Raw genomic sequence first — 17,752 nt, 5'->3', positions numbered from 1 at the left:
TTCTTTAGCTGCTACCAAGCACAGATGCATGCAGCAAAGCTTGCATTGAAACCCTGACATATTTTCAAGACAGCATTTCTATTTCCAGATGAGTGTCTCCAATAAGTGGGGTTTAGTCACACCATGCTGCTGCCCACCTGCCTTTCCCAGAAGAACTTTGATGGTGGTACACAAGCTATCAAGACCACTAATTCCTGAAAGCAGGCAGTCAGGCAGAACAAAGTTCATGGATAATCTCTCCCCCAAAAAGTGCTTTTAATGAGAAAGAGTTAAGAGATAAGCAGCAAACTTATGATGCACTAGTAACTTCAGGCTGTCTTACTGCTGTAATAAAGCAGGCACATGAAACACCATATAGCTGCTTTTCTACATATGAAAACTGGAATTGTCCGTTGCTATGTTTAAATTGGAATTTCTTCCATTGTAAACATATATATTTTTTTACCTTCTAGTGAATATGGGAAACTTTATTTAGCTCTAGGAGCACCTATGCAATTACCTCAGAGGGTTGTACAACCCAGTGCACAGCAGTACCAGCTAGAGACAGTCACTGCTGCAACCTTATTTTCCCTTTTCCTAATTTCATTTGCAAGACCTCTAGAGGGCAGTGAATAAAAGAATATAAAGTACCAGAAACAGCCAGGAACATTAAATATAATTTTAGAAATTGGAATCTTCTCTAATTATTCCCTCCTATTGAAAGCCTTCCAGGTAATTATACAGATTTATGGATTAATCCAACAAAATTTCTCCAGCCCCCAATTCTATGCTCTGTTGCAGCTTGCACTGATAGACTTCACAGCAGTGCTCCAGCCATCTACGTTTTTTTCAAGCTGATACACTTTCTCAGACCTAAACTAAAATGTGCAGCAGGCCATCTTACGTCCATCATGATCGCAAGCAAACAAAACATTTTCATTCACAGAAAGCCACACTAAGCCAAAATAAAAGGAAGTCAAGCTGACCTGCTTACTCAGTCTACAACAGTATCGTATTAACATTCAGGTTCATGTCAAAACAGCCAGGAACTACAGCAGAAGGTAGTCTCATATAATTCCTCTTCTTTTTTGTGCACAGACTGGGCATAGATTAAGGCGTACTGTTAATAGCTTCATTATTCAATTCACTATGCCTTATACAATGAACCCATTACCAAGGAAATATTTAAAGTTAACTTAGATTGAGTACATCAGAAAAACAACAGGGTAGGTGCAGTATACTCAGCCTTATCTTGAACAGTAAGAACTACAATCAGTATAGCACCAGCCTACCGTTATACAGTTTCAGCTATGCTTTAGTAACTTTCTTCAGCTTTACAAGTCTTTGGACAACTCAGAAATCAACTATGCAATTACCACAGGCAGAGCTGTCCTTACCATGCGTTAATATTCTGCTTATTTTTGGAATGCAGAACAGATGTGTTCATGTGTCTAAAAATATTAAGAGCTAAACAAAAATGCGTTAACACTTGATGTTAGGGCCCTGAGGGCACGCATGGACCTTGCAGGCCTGCTGGTCTGCCGTCACTTGGGTGGTGGAAAAGCAGGCCTAGTCCCTGCAGTACCCAAAGCCCCTCCAAACATGCCCAAATAAACCACAAAGAGCAGTCAGCACCACACCATCACTCCATCTAGACTCCTCAAAAACACATTTACATTTGTAAGATACAGACTTACGTGAACTTCTGAGCCCTCTTCATACTCCATCAAAGTTTGCTGCAACGTCACAGAGAGATGTCCTACAAGTATGAAAAATTGGGAAGATGTTATTCTTACTCATTCCACAGAACACAACTAAGTAATTTTGCTAACATTAATCCCTTATCACCCCACCCAGAAAGGAAGACTAAGGCAAAAGGGAGGGACTCTGCAAGAAGTCATTCAGCATTGACTTCACACCAGACCAACTCTGCACCCCAGCCTGTACCAATTTTAGAAGGTCCATTTGTCTCTTCTGAATCTTTTTCTAAAAGTGTCATACAAAGCTGAGCAGTAACTTTGGCTACTTTCTCTTATCACAAATCTTCATACATTTGTAAGATCCACCTTTTATAATTCAGACACTTTTACAGAAACATCATGAACTTAGTGAAATGGAACACAACAAAAGAGAAGGTCTATGCAGGGACAGACTGTCATGGTAGTGAGAAGAACATTCTGGGTGGTAATGAGAACTTACAAATCTTCCAGCACTTTGGTACAAAGCCAAAAAGGAAAACAGATCTGTCTCAATTTGTTACAAAGTCCACTAAATGGTAGTTTTCTCATAGAGCCCTCAAACCTGCATACATCCACAAAAGCAGATGGATGTATGCAAACCCTGTTAGCAAATGCCTGGAAAAAAATAATCAGGCCTAAAGCTAAACGTCTGTTTAAAGTAATTGAATAAACGGTGAAAAAATAATATTATGCAATTCTAAAGCCAGAAATCACCTAAATCCCAACTGAATAAAATGAGTATATATCGAACAACTTTAAAATCAAACACTTAGGGATACATCCTCGATGATAATTCTCATTAATGCTTCCCTAAAGCCTGCCAAATTCTAACCACATCAGCCAAATGTCAGTGTGATGGGAAGAAGCACTGCTGATGGAGCCTGGAGGAATCCCTTTTCTCTTGGAGAAAGCCTCTCCTGGTGAAAGCACTCTGCCTACAGACTTCTTTCCATAGAAGGAAACGGGTAAGGCAGTGCACAAAAGCAAGGAGAAGACAAAAGTGAAAAATAAAAGACAGAAGCAAATACAAACGGCAAGAAAGAGTCTATTGTGATTCATAAAAGCTATCTCAGAAGGGGGAAAGAAGAAGAAACAGATGTGTCTCAAGACCTTGCAGTAGTAGCTTTGGGTCAAGACTGCCCTGGGTAGGCTGCAAGTGTCATTAGATCCCCAACAGCAAGTGAAGATGCCTCCAGCTGTGTGTACCAATGGTGCATATATTCAGGGAGTATACTTCCTTTCTGAGGATGGAAGTGCTGCTAGTTCAGGATCTTCTGGAATTGGAGTTTGTGCTCTTTAAAGCTAAAAAGAGCTTTAAAGACATGGCAACATGGCATTTTTCACAAGATCCTCCATTCAGAAGGCTGCTTCTATTTTACTAAGCAGCTTTATACTGATTTCTCAGTTGCCTGTAAGAGCTCTTCAAAAAGATTAAATCAAAGCCTGAATGGCTTGCAAAATTCTTCCCTGCCAACCAGAAAGAATCAAGAGGGATGAGGCTGAATCCCCGATTTAAGAAGGAAGGCTGGTGCTGTCCCAAATAATGAATGCCAATCAGAGTCTCTCATTACCCAGTACATCTCAGGTGTAATCTAAATAACATAGAGGTTCTGTTCTTGATACAAGTGGCTGCACTACTTCTGAGATGAAAGAGCACACCTTGGTCTGGAAACCACAGAGAGGTGCTGGGCTTCACCTTCCCCACAGCACCTGCAGACACACTGCTGCTGCCAAATGGACAGGAAGAGCGCTGCCTAGGAAGTGCAATTAATAATGCCTCTACTGCTCTGTAATCTCATTAACATATTTGCTTACAGGAATCTTTTGCTTGAGCATGAGCCAGTCACTCCCTCCCCCAGGCACACAGGCTTCCTCATGCTGAACAAAATGCCCAGGTACATAGGATTAGAGCATCCACCAAAACCAGATCACAGAATGCCATGCAGGTGGCCATCACAACTTCCTCTCTCCTCCACTGGAAAATAACCATGTAGTCATACATAAACTAAGAGAAGCTGGATCCTTTAAAGAAATGATCTGCCTCTGGTTTGCTCCTCTGGGAGTAATCCAAGCATTCCAGCAGTAACAAAGCAGATTTCCATTCGAACCAAACAAGCGAATATAAAAGGTTGTGTTTTGAAGATGCAGTTTTGCACACAAATTTCAGCTTGTTACAAACTGAACCAGAGGCAGTGGGAGGTCACTGGCTTGGTTTTCTCTGCACTGTCTCTCCCAGATATTCAGACTACACACATCACCTCATGGTGCAGAATCTGGGAGGAAGAGACGCTGCTAGCAAGAATAAATTTGTGGAAATTCATAATTCCTATCTGCTCATAAAAACAGTTATTTTAAAGTACCCGTATTTCTGTTATAAATGATCTTGCAGAATAGCAACTCTGAAGAGTAAATAAAAACCAAAATGGGTGAACAAAGCCACTGGAGGACTGAAGCTGAGTACAGCAGTGAGGATCCCTGTCCTGCCAGCCAGGAAGATGAAACCTGCTGCAGGTGAGGCTTTCCTGGTATAAAATCCTGATCCTTCCCATCCTAAGGCATCACTTTTCAGACTGCATCCCAACAAACAGAACACATCCCGATCATCATCTTTTCCACGGCTTCACAGTTGTGGCTGTTGTTACTGCTGTTGGTAACACACTTAGTACTCCTGGACCCAGCAGAAGGACAGTTTGATGCCCAAGGCTCAAGATCCTGCCTTCTTACATCCTCTCTGCCCTCTTTCAGCCCACCAAGCTTCCTTCCAGTTGCTGCTCTGAAGCTCTTTACAGAGAAGAACAGCAGCAGCTGGCAGGATTCAGAGAGATTTGCTCTCTTTCATGGTCTTTTGCCTCAAATTTCTTGCACATTTGGTTATGCAGAAAATTAGGTAAAAAAACACAATAGCAATAAAGCTGCATTGCAGCAGAAAACAATTTGGCTACATAGGCCACTGCCAAATCAGAAAGGCTTCTGTGAACCTACTGCTAGCATAATGTGGAGGAGGTAAGTCATTAGCAAATGGAAGCGTTTAATCCAAAAGTTTGAAACAACACCAAATCTGCTTTCTGTCTCTCAGTAGCAAATACTGTGAGAAGTTCCTGGTAAGCACAGTCACTGAACTCATTAAAAAAATAAAAACCAAGAAACAAGTTAACTGAAAGGGAATGGGTAAGGCTTCACATTCCCTCTCCACCATCAGCTCTAATGTCCTAGAACTTTAATCAGAGCAAAATGAACTTCTGTCCTCACACGCTATGATTTACAACTTAAATTGTAATCCCTGCATCACGGAATGGCTTACAATGGAAGAGACCTGAAGGGTCATCTAGTTTCAACCCACCCTGCCATGGGCTGGCTGCCAACCAGTAGATCAGGCTGCCCAGGGCCCCATCCAACCTGGCCTTGAATGCCTCCAGGGAGGGTGCATCCACAGCTTCTCTGGGCAACCTGTGCCAGGGATTCACCATCCTCTGAGTCAAGAATTTACTCCTAACATCTAGCCTGAACCTCCCCTCCTTTAGTTTTAAATTATCCATTCTTGTCCTATCACTATCAGGCTGTTTAAAAAGTTTGTCTCCTTCCTGATTATAAGCTCACTTTAACTACCAGAATGCCACAATGAGATCTCCCCAGAGCCTTCTTCTCCAAGCTAAAGAAGCTCATCTCCCTCAGCCTTTCTCATCATAAGAGAGGTGCTCCAGCCCTCTGAGCATCTTTGTGGCTCTCCTCAGGATCTGTTCCAACAGCTCCATGTCTTTCCTGTGCTGGGGGCCCTGGGCCTCCTCTGCACTGGTGAGCACCTGGTCCAGTAACATCTCAGCTGTTTGTGGTCTGTCCAATACCTGGACCAGGAAGTTATCCTCAGTTCAATCCAGAAGTCTCCTGGATTGCTTTCAGTTCTGTTTTGTTTTCTCAGCAGATGTCTAGGTGGTTGAAATCCCCCCATCAGGATAAGAGCCTGCAAGCATGATGCCTCTCATAGTTCAAGCATAAAGGCCTCATCAACATGCTCTCCTTTAGCAGGTGGCCTGTAGTAGACATTGATCACCAGAGGTCCTTTATTGGGCTGGTCCCTCATTTTATCCCACAAGCTCTCCATTTGGTAATGGTTGTTTCTCAGAGGCAGCTCTTCACAATCTATCCACTTCTTCACACATATTCAAGAACTAACTGCACCTACGACTGTGTGATTGAGTGGGAACCCCTACCATCAGTACCAGGACAAAGCATCAACACAACCTCACCTCTCTTAGCAGTGTGCTGCCGGCACCCTGCTGCCTGCCAACATCCCCTCCAGCTGTTCTGTGGGCACCAGCAACTGCCTGTCTCTCAGCCATCCCATAGGACGCTGTTTCTGCACTCAGTGCTGGTCAGGCACCCACAGTAAACACAGGGTCACTGCCTGCAGCATAACGATCACAAACCAGAGAAATTGCCAGCTCTTCTAGGCCACCTCCTTCCTTAAGGGCACACAGCTTTAGAAAAGCCATTCTCTTGCTGTCCATGCAGTCTTTGCAAGATCCACCCACAGTGATCCCAGACAGCAAGGTGAGGGATTACTGCCTGCCTCTGGGCTCAACCCAGGGTTTTCTTCTCTGGTGCCAGACACAAATTTCCCCCTCCATAGAAGCACCCAGAATGGCCCAGTGCCTTGAAGAAGCTGACAGCACTAACAAGGAGCTCCTAGGAGCTCTGACAGTGCAGCAGTGTATTTAAAGCCATTTGCTCAAAAAAGGTTTTTTTTTTAATAATTATTTTTAAAATGAGCTCTCATTCTTACTTTATTTCACTTCAACTAGAAAACAGAGGATGGTTAACAGAAAACATTACCATAAACAGAAATAAAGAAAAAAACTAAATTGGCATCCAAATAAAGGCATTTCACATTTTCAGTGGACAAGTACTTAACACCTTCCCACTCATTTCTTGTTTTGGCCCACTCCACTCACCAGACAGCCTGTGAGATGGATGAGCACCAATTCCTGTGTCCCTGTGCAGGGCACAGGAACAGAGCTGCTCAGCACTGAGCAGAGATGCTAGGAAGGTATGGAGTATAGAGGACCATGACTGTATGCTGCAATGAAACACTGGAGTCCTGTTGAAGCAGCATGCCCCTAGTACAGGCAGAACTTTGGGCCCCGCTCAGGAGCGGTGCTTCAGCAAGACAACGTGGCCAGTCCAGCCTGAATGAGCAGAGGGAGAATGGTCCAACAGTGTCCAATCACGTAAGGAGCATTAGGAGATTTGGAAAACGCACCTTGTGAGTAAAGACTGCAGAAATAACAACCATCACATTCATTGAAATGTGTTATAAAGACATATAAATAAAAATATAAAAATAATTTTCAGTAGGAAATTAGCTACAAGTAGCACATAAAAACAGAGCTAACCTACAGATAGTCAAACTTGTAAGAGAAAAGTCAGCAAATGGAGATGGCTTTACCTATCAGAGCTACCCAAAAACCCAGACTGCCTACAGTCCAATATAAAGCAGCAGTACTACTCCATATGGAATCTGCAACATTCCTGTAATACAGGTAAGTAGAACAACAACCTCATCTTCCTCATGCTGGGATTATTTCTCAATAACTTGGTTTTAGCTCCTACTTAGATTCAGCTTTTTTGTCCTCATTAGAGCAGCCTGCAGAGCTGAACTGCTGCTGTCTCCACCCTTCCAGCAGCTGCAGCTCCTACAGACCCATCTGGGCACACAGCTTGACCATACATTGGCTGTCAGGCTTCAGAAAAAGCACAACGTTCATTTCAAACAAACCAGCCAAGAGAAAGAAAGCACAACCTTGCTGTTGCAGCTGAATAAATAAGATACCGGTACCTTGCCACGTCCTACCTGTATGGGGAGGGAAGAGCTGATCAAGCACACCACAGAAAGTCAGAAAGTGTTTTTCATGGCTCCTTTACACACCTACCGAAGTTCACAGCTGTATGTGCAAAAGACAGCAGGAAACGCATTCTGCACCTATGCTGCAGTTACAATTAACACATCTCTTGCATAGATTTTACTCAATACATATTATATACCTTGATTTAAGTGAAACTGAGAAAATGTAAGTAAAGAATAGGAAATTGATTTTATTTTTAATGCTTCCCCTTTCAAAGGCCAGCACTCAAAGCACCTAGCCATACTTGTCTCCTGCTGCAGACAATGGCAGACAAGGAAGGGACAAAGAGGAACATGGCAAAGAGACAAGAAGCCAGCAAAAGGGTTACAATGATGGCAGCGGTGTCGCTAGCCCCAAGAAGTAGGCTACAAATCCAGCAACATACTTCCAAGAGAGCACAATACATAAGACAACTCTTAGGCACATGAGTTTGTACTCTACTTTCCTAATGTCTTGCTTATGAAGAAGCAAAATTACTTCTGGCAGGTTCTTGGCAATACCGGACAAGGTATTCACAGGTAGGCAAACAACAATATATAGAAAGAAGAGCTGAACTCACCCAACTGGTGACAAGGCTCTCTGGCCATGCAACATTCCTTCTCAATAAGCAGCCCAGGCCCCAGAGAAGCTCTCTCTTCAGTGGCCATCCTTTATATGAGCCAGGGGGGACTCCACTCTGGGTCCACCCCTTCCGGTCACCGGGGGAACACAGGTGTAAGCAATCTGCCTGTGCTCCCTGGGCCAGCCTCACCCCTTCACCAGGTGCTCAATCACCAGTTCAAGCCCTGACCTAACAGCTGGGGAACTGTTACACCTGACAAGTCATAATTATATCTCTCTTCATCCCAAGTGTGCAAGAAACCTAAGCACTGCAGTTGTTCCAGAACAAATCCACAATTCTGTTCTAACAACATCATGGTTTGTCATAAAACCAGAGCTACAGATCGCAGCAGAGCCTTCCAGTAGGGCTACCAGAAGCATGGAAAATATCATCCAAATTGTTCTTTGTCACCTTCAATGGCAATGACACCTTCACCAGTTTGAGTTTTCAAGTGTTTTCTGCTTGTGTTTTATTTTGGTGTATTTTGCCTTTTAGCATTTCAAAAACTCCTGAGAAATCTGAAAGGAAAAAAGGACAGAGGAACATGTTGAACGAGATGTTGAATTAAGTACATTCATATTCAAGGCAGGGTAATCTCCTGCTTTGTAAGCTGCCCTCAGCTCCAGCCATTTGCAGCCTTGCCTTTCAACAACCAGCTCCACCACGCACCCGATCGAGGATGGTGCGATGCCCTTTGCTGTAGGCCTGACAAACCTCCCACACAGTATAACGTGTGCTTTGCAAAGTGAAATATTTTGAGAGAATTTCCAGGTGGATGGAATCTGAATGCTAAATTGCTATCATTTGCTTATAAATAGAAAAATGAAGAAATCTGCATTCACCCTGCTTCAGAACACAGGAGACAAACAGTCTCCTGGTCAATTTGTCAAATGACCCTTACAAAATATTTTATTCTCAAATTTTACTATATAGGTGTGTTCATTTATGCACTTAGTCAAAAGCAGAAGACAGGCTTTTCCTTTCCTTAGTATTCCACAACACATATTCATTGTCAGTAGATATCAGTGTTATTTGATATATGTCACTTCGATCCCAAGAGTAACTAACAAGCTACCTAATGGAGAGTGGAAATATGCCAATGATAAATATATTTTCTTTCCCCATTTTTTTGCAAAATAAGAAAGTAAATAAATAAATGAGTCAGTCTATGGAGATAATCATCAGTACAAGCCAAGTCCTGATGATCTCTTTTGCACATCTGAGCTCTGCACCTCCTAATTCACCTCTGGTTGTTGTTTGGAGCATATTAAAGATGTACATTTGAAATAGCTTCCATTAGGAAGCCTGATGCCATAACCTGATCATTAAGGGCTGATCTGAGTTTAAAATTCAAAGGCAACATAGTTCTAGGTTTGCTAGTTTCTGCTTGCAAAGTAATACATCAGTAGAGCAAAAGTACTTGTATGCAGAAGAAAGGAAGCAGCAACTTCAGGGGGTTTGACGCAGTGTACACATCAAACCCACAATAAAGATAGATATTATTGCAGCCCGCATCAGTTCAGTGGCCGAAGCTGGTCCTCATGGTTACCTTCCTCTCATCTCAATCTAATTATCTGAGCCCTGCTTGCTTTCAAAGCACAGCACAGGAGGAGATGGTAACTCTTCATCCACAGCATTTCCCTGCAAAAAGGAGGAAGGTTTCACCAGCAGGAGCTGGTCATGCTGAAGCAGAAATGCTTAGGGCAACTCTTAAAGCCACAGAAAGAAATCAAGTAAATTAGATTTCTCCAAGGCTAGTTTTCCCACTTAAAAAATGAAAGGCAAACAACAAAAAAAAACCAACAAAACAACAAACTATCAGTGATAAAAAAATTTATAAAATCAGTTTTCTCTCTTTGCTGTGAAGGCAGCTTCTGTGAAGTAACCGTATGTGCATGTGAGGCTGTGGGGCTAGCATAGATATGGACTTTCATTTTCTCTCCAGTTCCTAAGCCATATTGCTGAAGACTCTGGAAGCAGAAAGAGGTGGTGGTGAGGGTTCGGACTCCTCAATAACCAGCGACCTCCACAGACATACCTTTTATTTTAAAGTGCAGCAATACGGATTCACTTACAAGGTCACGTTTCTCTGGAGGACAGGAATGACACATTCGGTACATTACTCAATCAAGAGCTAAATTACTGCTCTCCCAAACTTGGCATTTGATTTAGCTGTCATGCCCAGTGCATTGCAGCTAATAAGAGGGAGTGGTCTGTTTCACCCTGCTGACTTGCAGGTCATGGAGAATGAAGGAGACAGTGTTGGCTATGTCTTGGTACTTAGGATAGAGACTTGCCAATGATTAATATATATGTGTATAGGCTCTTTTTCGAGACACTTAATGAAATGTTCCAGTGTTGGGACATGGGGACAGCCTGGATTTATACAAGTGTGGGCATGTTCCAGGAGAACCTACCATCTATTTAGCAAATGTACTAAGTTGCTTATTTTCCATTCTTAGTAACAGTTTCAAGATAAGGGCAAGTAAGGTAAGGCTCAGACCTGGTAAAAGTTCAGGGGTACCTTTGGAATTAATCTGGAGTATGATTTCCTCCACACTTGCATGGTGGCCTTGTCACAGGTTGGCAGAGGGGACAAAGCCCAGACCACATACTGTGGTGCTGTAGCAAGCAATGTGAGCATGGTCCAAAGGAGAATCTGAAAGTGTCTGAGAAGAAATCATGCAGAAGGAAGCTGAGTCTGTGCACAAACAAATCATCCCCAAGAAGTTTCTGTGTTGCAGACCATGCCATTACTGCTAATTCATGCAGATGGACAGGCAGCAACACTTCATGTGAATGACAACACTATGGAAACAATCAAAGGCAGTGTTTTCAAACATGCAGCCATGGGCAGAGCACGGGGAAAGGGATATCTAACTTAATATCAAATCTGCTGCCTTGCTCAAGCACCACTGTGCATGGCCAGGAAAGATGAAAGACTAGCACTCCTATCTTTCCATTAGTAGCATTCCAGAAATACCATGTTGAAGGTTTTCTGAGATGCAGGAGGAATGACTTGCTCTGTCTGAGCTTCAGCGTGATTTGGAACAACTTCTAGTACAGAGAGGGCTATATGCTCAGAACTGTGTAACACCAAAACACCAAGAATATATTTTCTGAGGTCTAACCTTGTAAGAATTACAAGACTGTTAGATCAATGGAAGCCAACTTTGGTTGTGGTGACAAAGTTTGCAGTGACTGTAAATAATTCAGAAGAAGTAAGATTTACAAAGTCAGTACGATGTTATGAGCAGTCACATTTAATAAACACCCATGATGAATTAGTCACTAGTCTTTGAGAGTCAGAAGCACAGGATAAGCTGGGAAGCCTTGAAATAAACCTTGTAATATGCCTAGAAAAGCAATGGTGGGTTTAACAATATGTCCACATCTCCAAAAAGAACTTCCGCTAGCAGAAAGATGGAGAATAAAAGAGTACAGGATTGTTCAGTAGGGCCATACTGTCATAACATGAACCTTGTGAGCTGAATCCAAGCCACTTTGTCATTCTCCTAAGGGGACTTGTATGCCTTGCTGCTGAAGGCTCTCCAATGTCTGGAAAGGTTTAAGTGCCGCTCTGCAGCACTGATATTTACAGAAGCAAAGCCTATGCTAGCACTGTTGAGCATCTCAAAACAGATAACAGATCCATTCAAACCCTGGGGAAGCACTAGTGTGTCAGGTAGATCACGATCTTGTGTTCCTCTCCTCAACTCAATGTTATACGAGGCTCTGCAACTTTATTCTAGGGTTACTGCTATGCCTGTGTGCAATAAAGGATACAGACCTCCTTGCAAATGTCTTCAGAATCTGAGCAGACTTGCTCTCAGGTTAAAACTAATGCTAAGTTGAAGCCAGGATCAGTGTGTGCCAGTGATCCTGGTTATGTCAAGAATAAATTTCTAAAGATTTGAAAGAAGCTTAGGCGACGCTAAGAACAGGGAGTGCAGGCAGGGTGCTTGTTGCTATGGCTAGTGGGAGGGAACTGCTGACCCTTGTGGTTATCAGAAAAGTGTCGGAAAAGATGTAGGTTCTTCAAAGGGCAGTGCTAATAAAGAAAAAAAATTCTCTATCAGATGCTAGCACATCTTGATTAGAATTCATGATGACTCATACTCAAAGGCCTGTTTCTAATCCCTATATATGACACTGACTTATCAAGACAGACAGCTGGTTGCAAAGATGCTTTAAAGCATAACTAGCAAACCCAATGATTGGCATTTTTTTTCTTCCTTGTGAAATATATCAAATCTTTCAGTATTTTAACTGTCTCCTTTTTCACACCTCTATGTTGATACATAGTAGTAGCCATCTCTTAAATTATGCATCGATGGTGAATTTATGTGATACATTATCTAACAGCTAGAGGAAAAGTGGACTCTGCTATCATAACGGTTGAGGTTGTTTTTCCTTCCACGTTGATTTACACCCAAACAACCCAACTTATCAACCTTGCAAACGTCAATCTCCACCAAGGCAGGCAGTTCTGAACAGTTCTGAACAGTTCTTAAGCAGGCACTCTCCTTGGGACTGAAAGGTCACTGTGTTAATGGTTCTTATTGTGGAAATATTATACTCAAGTTTGGGAAAACTTTCTCTCTGTCCATGGAAATAATCATTGAAGGATTCAACAAAGAAACATCAAGGCCTCAGACTAAATTAAATAAAAACAGTCAAAATTCAGTTAAACTGCAGACAGAAATATACACTTCTAATAGACTCAATAATGCAACAGCATTATACCCAAAGGAGGAGCACCCATTGATTCAGGAAGCCAGTGCCTCACACAGATCTGGCTGCCAGCTCTCTCCTGGGAAGTCAAAACTACAAAATCTACTGGGGATGACTCTAGCTCCCAAGTAGGAATTCTCTTATTGGCACCTGCTGTCTACCAATTCGTAATTCCCTTTAAAACATACTTTCCTTCCCCTTCCTTTGTCTCACATCTCTTTTTGGAAACACGAATAACTACACTTCCCCAAGGGATGCAATATAAAAGGTGACATTACAGCAAAGGAAATCATCACACAGAACCTGGGGCTCCCTGTCCTAAAAATACATAGCAGAACCAGGAGGAAAAATCTGGGTTATTGGAGGTGCTTTGTAATAGTTCAGGACCTGCACAGAATCAGAGCTGCATGGTTGAAATGCTAATGAGAGCTGAGGTACCAGTCTGACCATTCAAATTAGAACTGAAATTACTTAACTGAGAGTATCTGTAAACCAGATTACCTTCAAATAATGATCCTATTTATGTGCAAAAGCATGTGCTTGTAGTGTAACTGTTGGTATGCGTGAATGTGAAATGCATAAGTAAAATATGGGGCCTATCAGCAAACGTGTAATAGTGTGTGTAAGAATACAAAAGAGATGACTAATGAGCTACTAGTGCTGCTGGCTGGCTAGCCTGCACTGTGATGCTATGTTATCAGCAATGCACCAATATTTTGTTCTTTGCAGTGCAGTTTCAAAGGAGAAAATGTAGAAGATCACTGTGAAAATAGAGTAAATATATGGCTTGAAAAGTCAAGCCCCATGGTTAAGTGGAGAGTCAGACTCAAGTGTGTGCATAAACTATAAGACAACTGGTCTGCAAGTACACATTCTCATTTGCAAGAATAACCACTTTGAGTGAAGAAACAGTAGTGATCCAGATGTTACTGCAAAACTAATCAAAATATTCTCAACTCTGTAAGAATAAAGCCATTTTTGTCATAAACAAGGATACTCTTGCCCTTAAGCAAGCTTATGCATGGCAAGATTTGCCCTAAGGAATGGTGAAATCTTGTGATAACAGCATTGTTAAAACACCTAGATAGTAGAGAGTTACATACTGCTCTTACTCTGCTCCCTGCTACCTCAAAAGAGAACAGGAATGTGCTTGAGAGCACCTAGTAGCATTTTACAGGGTGGCAAAACTGATTCCCAGACAAGTAATGCTGCCAGACAGCAGAAAAGAAAAAGGCATAGCCTTTCCTTTAAATCAGGTTAGTTCAATTATGCACTATAATTACTTTCACAGTAATAGGAAAACCTTGCAAAAAAAAAAGTCAGATAAATTCACTAGACAAGAGGTTTCACAAATGAGCTATGTGTTTAAAAATTTCATTTCACACTGGTTTTCAGTGTGGGGAATATCAATGTCTGCTCCTTTATCTGTTCTCCTTGGTTTATGACACACGTTTGCCAGCAACTTCACTCTCACATCAAAACTGTCAGAATGTTTATCGGTAAACATTAATAACAGGGATTTCTAAGTCAATTTCTCTAATTTCAGCACATTATCCCATAGTATATGAGAGCTGAAAATTAACACACATACATATATCTTCTTGATAATTCCTAACTGCACAGTGGTGATGCAAAAAGCAAACCAAGTAGCAAGCGAATGGAGAATAGTACAAAAATACCATAATGATTTTACATTATTCATTTTTATGCCTTCCTACAGTAACATTGTTTATAGAAAAGGGAAAGTCCTTGATAAAAGAAGGAATCTCCTACAAAGGCTGCTTGACTATTCGTGATGGGAGAGGTGAAAAAAGTCACCAAGTTAAACAGGGATTAGAGCAGAAGTACAGTTATCACTGCATGCCTACACTGTAAGAATGAAAGAGCAAGGCAGCAATGAAAGAGCACGGTCATGAAAGAGCGCAGTCACTGGGACTGCAAAGGCCACCAGTGGTGTCGTAGGGTTATTGCTTCACAGCTTGGCAGCTGGAGACAAGCAGCAGGGCTCAGGAACCGAGTCCCCACAAGGAAAGCAGATTACACACAGTACTGAACCCACAAGGTGCTCCTGGGTTGAAGCTTAAGCTGATTAAACCTGAGGATGCCAGGCTTTGCTGATGGGAAATATTGCTAGTTCAGGAATTAGTTGAGCTCATGTGGAAGGAGCTACAGGACTCGATTTTCAGCTAATAGAGGCAAGAGGACTGGCCATTCTAAAGATAAAGAGACTGAAGATAACGTGATTGGAGAGCATTATTGGGGTAATGAAATATTTTATGCTTTCGCTATGAAAACCATTTGTAAACCACCCTTTTAGGCAAAAGTACTATACAAAAAAAATGGGAAATATCATTTCTTTTCAAAAACTGGGACACCATATTTGACGATGAAAAGTCTTCTTTTTCTGTTCTCTCAAGGAGGCTTCTGGTTCTTGGTGTCCAAGTGGTACATTATTTCTCTTCATAGAGCAGAACAGCAGGCAGTTTTGACACTAAGCTTCTCCTAATGAGTTTACAGCTTTCTATTTCATAATTAGCAGAATTGAATCAACTCTAGCATTATGTTTTCTTTCCCAGACAAAACCATCAGTTGTTATTTTGACATCAATATTCTCCAGGGTTTTGGTGTTTGTTTCTTAAAAAGACCAGTCCTCCCCCACTATTTGGATGTGTTACTTGTCTCAGCAAAGCACTGACTCTGTTCTCTGCTGCCTGAGACTCAGCAGTCTGTTGCAGAGCTGGTCTTGAAGGAGACCCTGTCTTGGTTGGCATTACTCAGTGAAAATTCCTTTGTTAAGAAACCATATCCTTTGGCTGAAAAGAAAGGACCACCAGCCTGCTGCTTCATATGTCCTGCATCTCGGCATCATGCTGATATCAGAACGTGGCAGAACAATTCTGTCAAAGCCTAAAGTAAATGCTATTCCATGGCTGAAGCTGTTCCTGGGATGACTCTGCCTATCTTTTAGCACTTGACACTTGCATTCATAGACACAAACATTTTTCTCCATCTCCTCTCTCTCACCTTCCTCCTCCGTTTATCTTCATAAAAGGTTAAAGGATTTGTCTAGGATGAAGCAACCCCAAAGTAGTTCTTGTTACAGTAAATGAGAGATGCAAAGCACCATTCAGTATAATAATTGCACAGATGTTAGTCTTTGCTGTTGACAGGAGCACTGACATTACTTCTGCAAACTCCGAGGAGGCCGGCTCTAGAACCCTTTTAGCAAACCTCATCGCAAAGTTGCTCCATCACTTAGATTGTTCAGAATGCAGAAGCACAATTCCTTGCTGGTTTGAACAGTGAACAACATATTATGCACTCCCTGCATTATTTACATTGGTTACTTTTTACCACAATATTTATTTATTTATTTGAAGTTTCCATCTGTACGTTCTGGCTACCTTTCAAGCTACTGCCCTACAATCATGCTGTAATGGGTATCTACTCTCCCAAAACATGTCTTTCAGGGTCCTATTACGATATGCAAGCTAACAGTGACAGGATATTTGTGCTACTCCCATTTCTCACAATTTTTTCTATACGAGGTATTGTTTCTGGTTGTTACTCAAAATCCCAAGAATTGGCTCACTATAACTTCCCTTCATTATTAATTAGTTAATTAATTAGTTTCACATCCTCATGACTTCTTCAGTCCTGACGAAAGTGTCACTGCTGTATTTGAAATGACAAGCCACAGAATAGGGCAATATTTTCTATCATTTTAGGTATTTTATGAAAAGCAAGTCTATGAAAATGTGTTATTTCACATGACTAGGGCTTCTCACATTCCTAATCTTCTTTTAATTTGCCTTTTCATTCTCTTACCTGACATTCTTACTCAAGATTCCCCTGAGATTATTTATGGAATTAAGATGCTTTAAAATAACAGAATAATCTTTCACACTTTTAGCATGCATGTTGTATATGGTTTCAAATCATTTAGACCCAATGTGTCTAACATCAATATGATTGTGACTAAGAATATAGCCTGAGTCTTGCCACACCTAACAGCCAGCACCCACCTCTCTGTAAGAAAGACTCTTCCATCTAGGGATGTCCACATAGCAATACAAAGGTGTCAGCTGACTGCAGTGCTGTCTGCTGATGGTCATCTTCCACTGCTAATTCCATCAGTAAAAACATAGCAGCATAAGTTTCTACAAGCACAAGCCTGAAGACTTTTTGCCCAACACTGAATATTTCTTATACTCTATTTTAATATACTATATTACTATAATGTATTTTTACATTTATTGCTAATCATTGGAAATAAAAGAAGGTGCAGGTACCTTCCAAGCAAATCTTACACTCCATGTATTCTAATTTCTATGAATTACACAGAGAACTGCATACATATGTATTTCTGCTGTCCTTGACAAGGTAGCCCCAGATTTACTGCTGCATTATGATTCAGCTTCTGAACCTTCACCCCACGTAACGTGTGCCTGTGTGCTTCAAAGCCAGTTGTGTGTTTCTTGAGTCAGCAGCAGCGAAGATGCAGATGAAAGAGATTAATTCTGAGGGAAGACAGCTTTTCAGCTATGTTCAGCACCAGAACATAGGCCCGACAGGACCACCTGGGTCACTGATCCTCACTATGCAGGAAATCCTAGAATAAGTCTTAAGAGCAAAGTTTCCTGCAGGATATCACAGTCTGCCCTCTCGATTGACAGCACACAGTGAAGTAGCATTCTTAAAAAAGACACACACTTAGCAAATCATGGTCATAAGAAAACAATCTCAATCATAAAAGTAAAGTCCAGGAGGGCATACCCCCTAGTGAGTGCCACAGGCAG

The 17,752-nt window shown here is 41.7% G+C and overlaps 1 protein-coding gene across 21 annotated transcripts in view; it reads right to left on the bottom strand.

The window, feature by feature from the left end:
• Nucleotides 1-17,752, bottom strand: part of PCDH15 (protocadherin related 15) — a 736,955-nt gene that overhangs the window by 418,287 nt on the left and 300,916 nt on the right. For all 21 annotated transcript variants that reach the window (XM_021381881.1, XM_021381890.1, XM_021381879.1 and 18 more), the window contains one exon: nucleotides 1,677-1,738. The gene's annotated coding sequence lies outside the window, so the exon portion shown is untranslated. The remainder of the gene's footprint in view (nucleotides 1-1,676; nucleotides 1,739-17,752) is intronic.

This window comes from Numida meleagris, unplaced genomic scaffold (genome assembly GCF_002078875.1).
Source record: "Numida meleagris isolate 19003 breed g44 Domestic line unplaced genomic scaffold, NumMel1.0 unplaced_Scaffold119, whole genome shotgun sequence".
Lineage (NCBI taxonomy): Eukaryota > Metazoa > Chordata > Aves > Galliformes > Numididae > Numida > Numida meleagris.
This window is presented reverse-complemented; position numbering and strand designations above follow the sequence as displayed.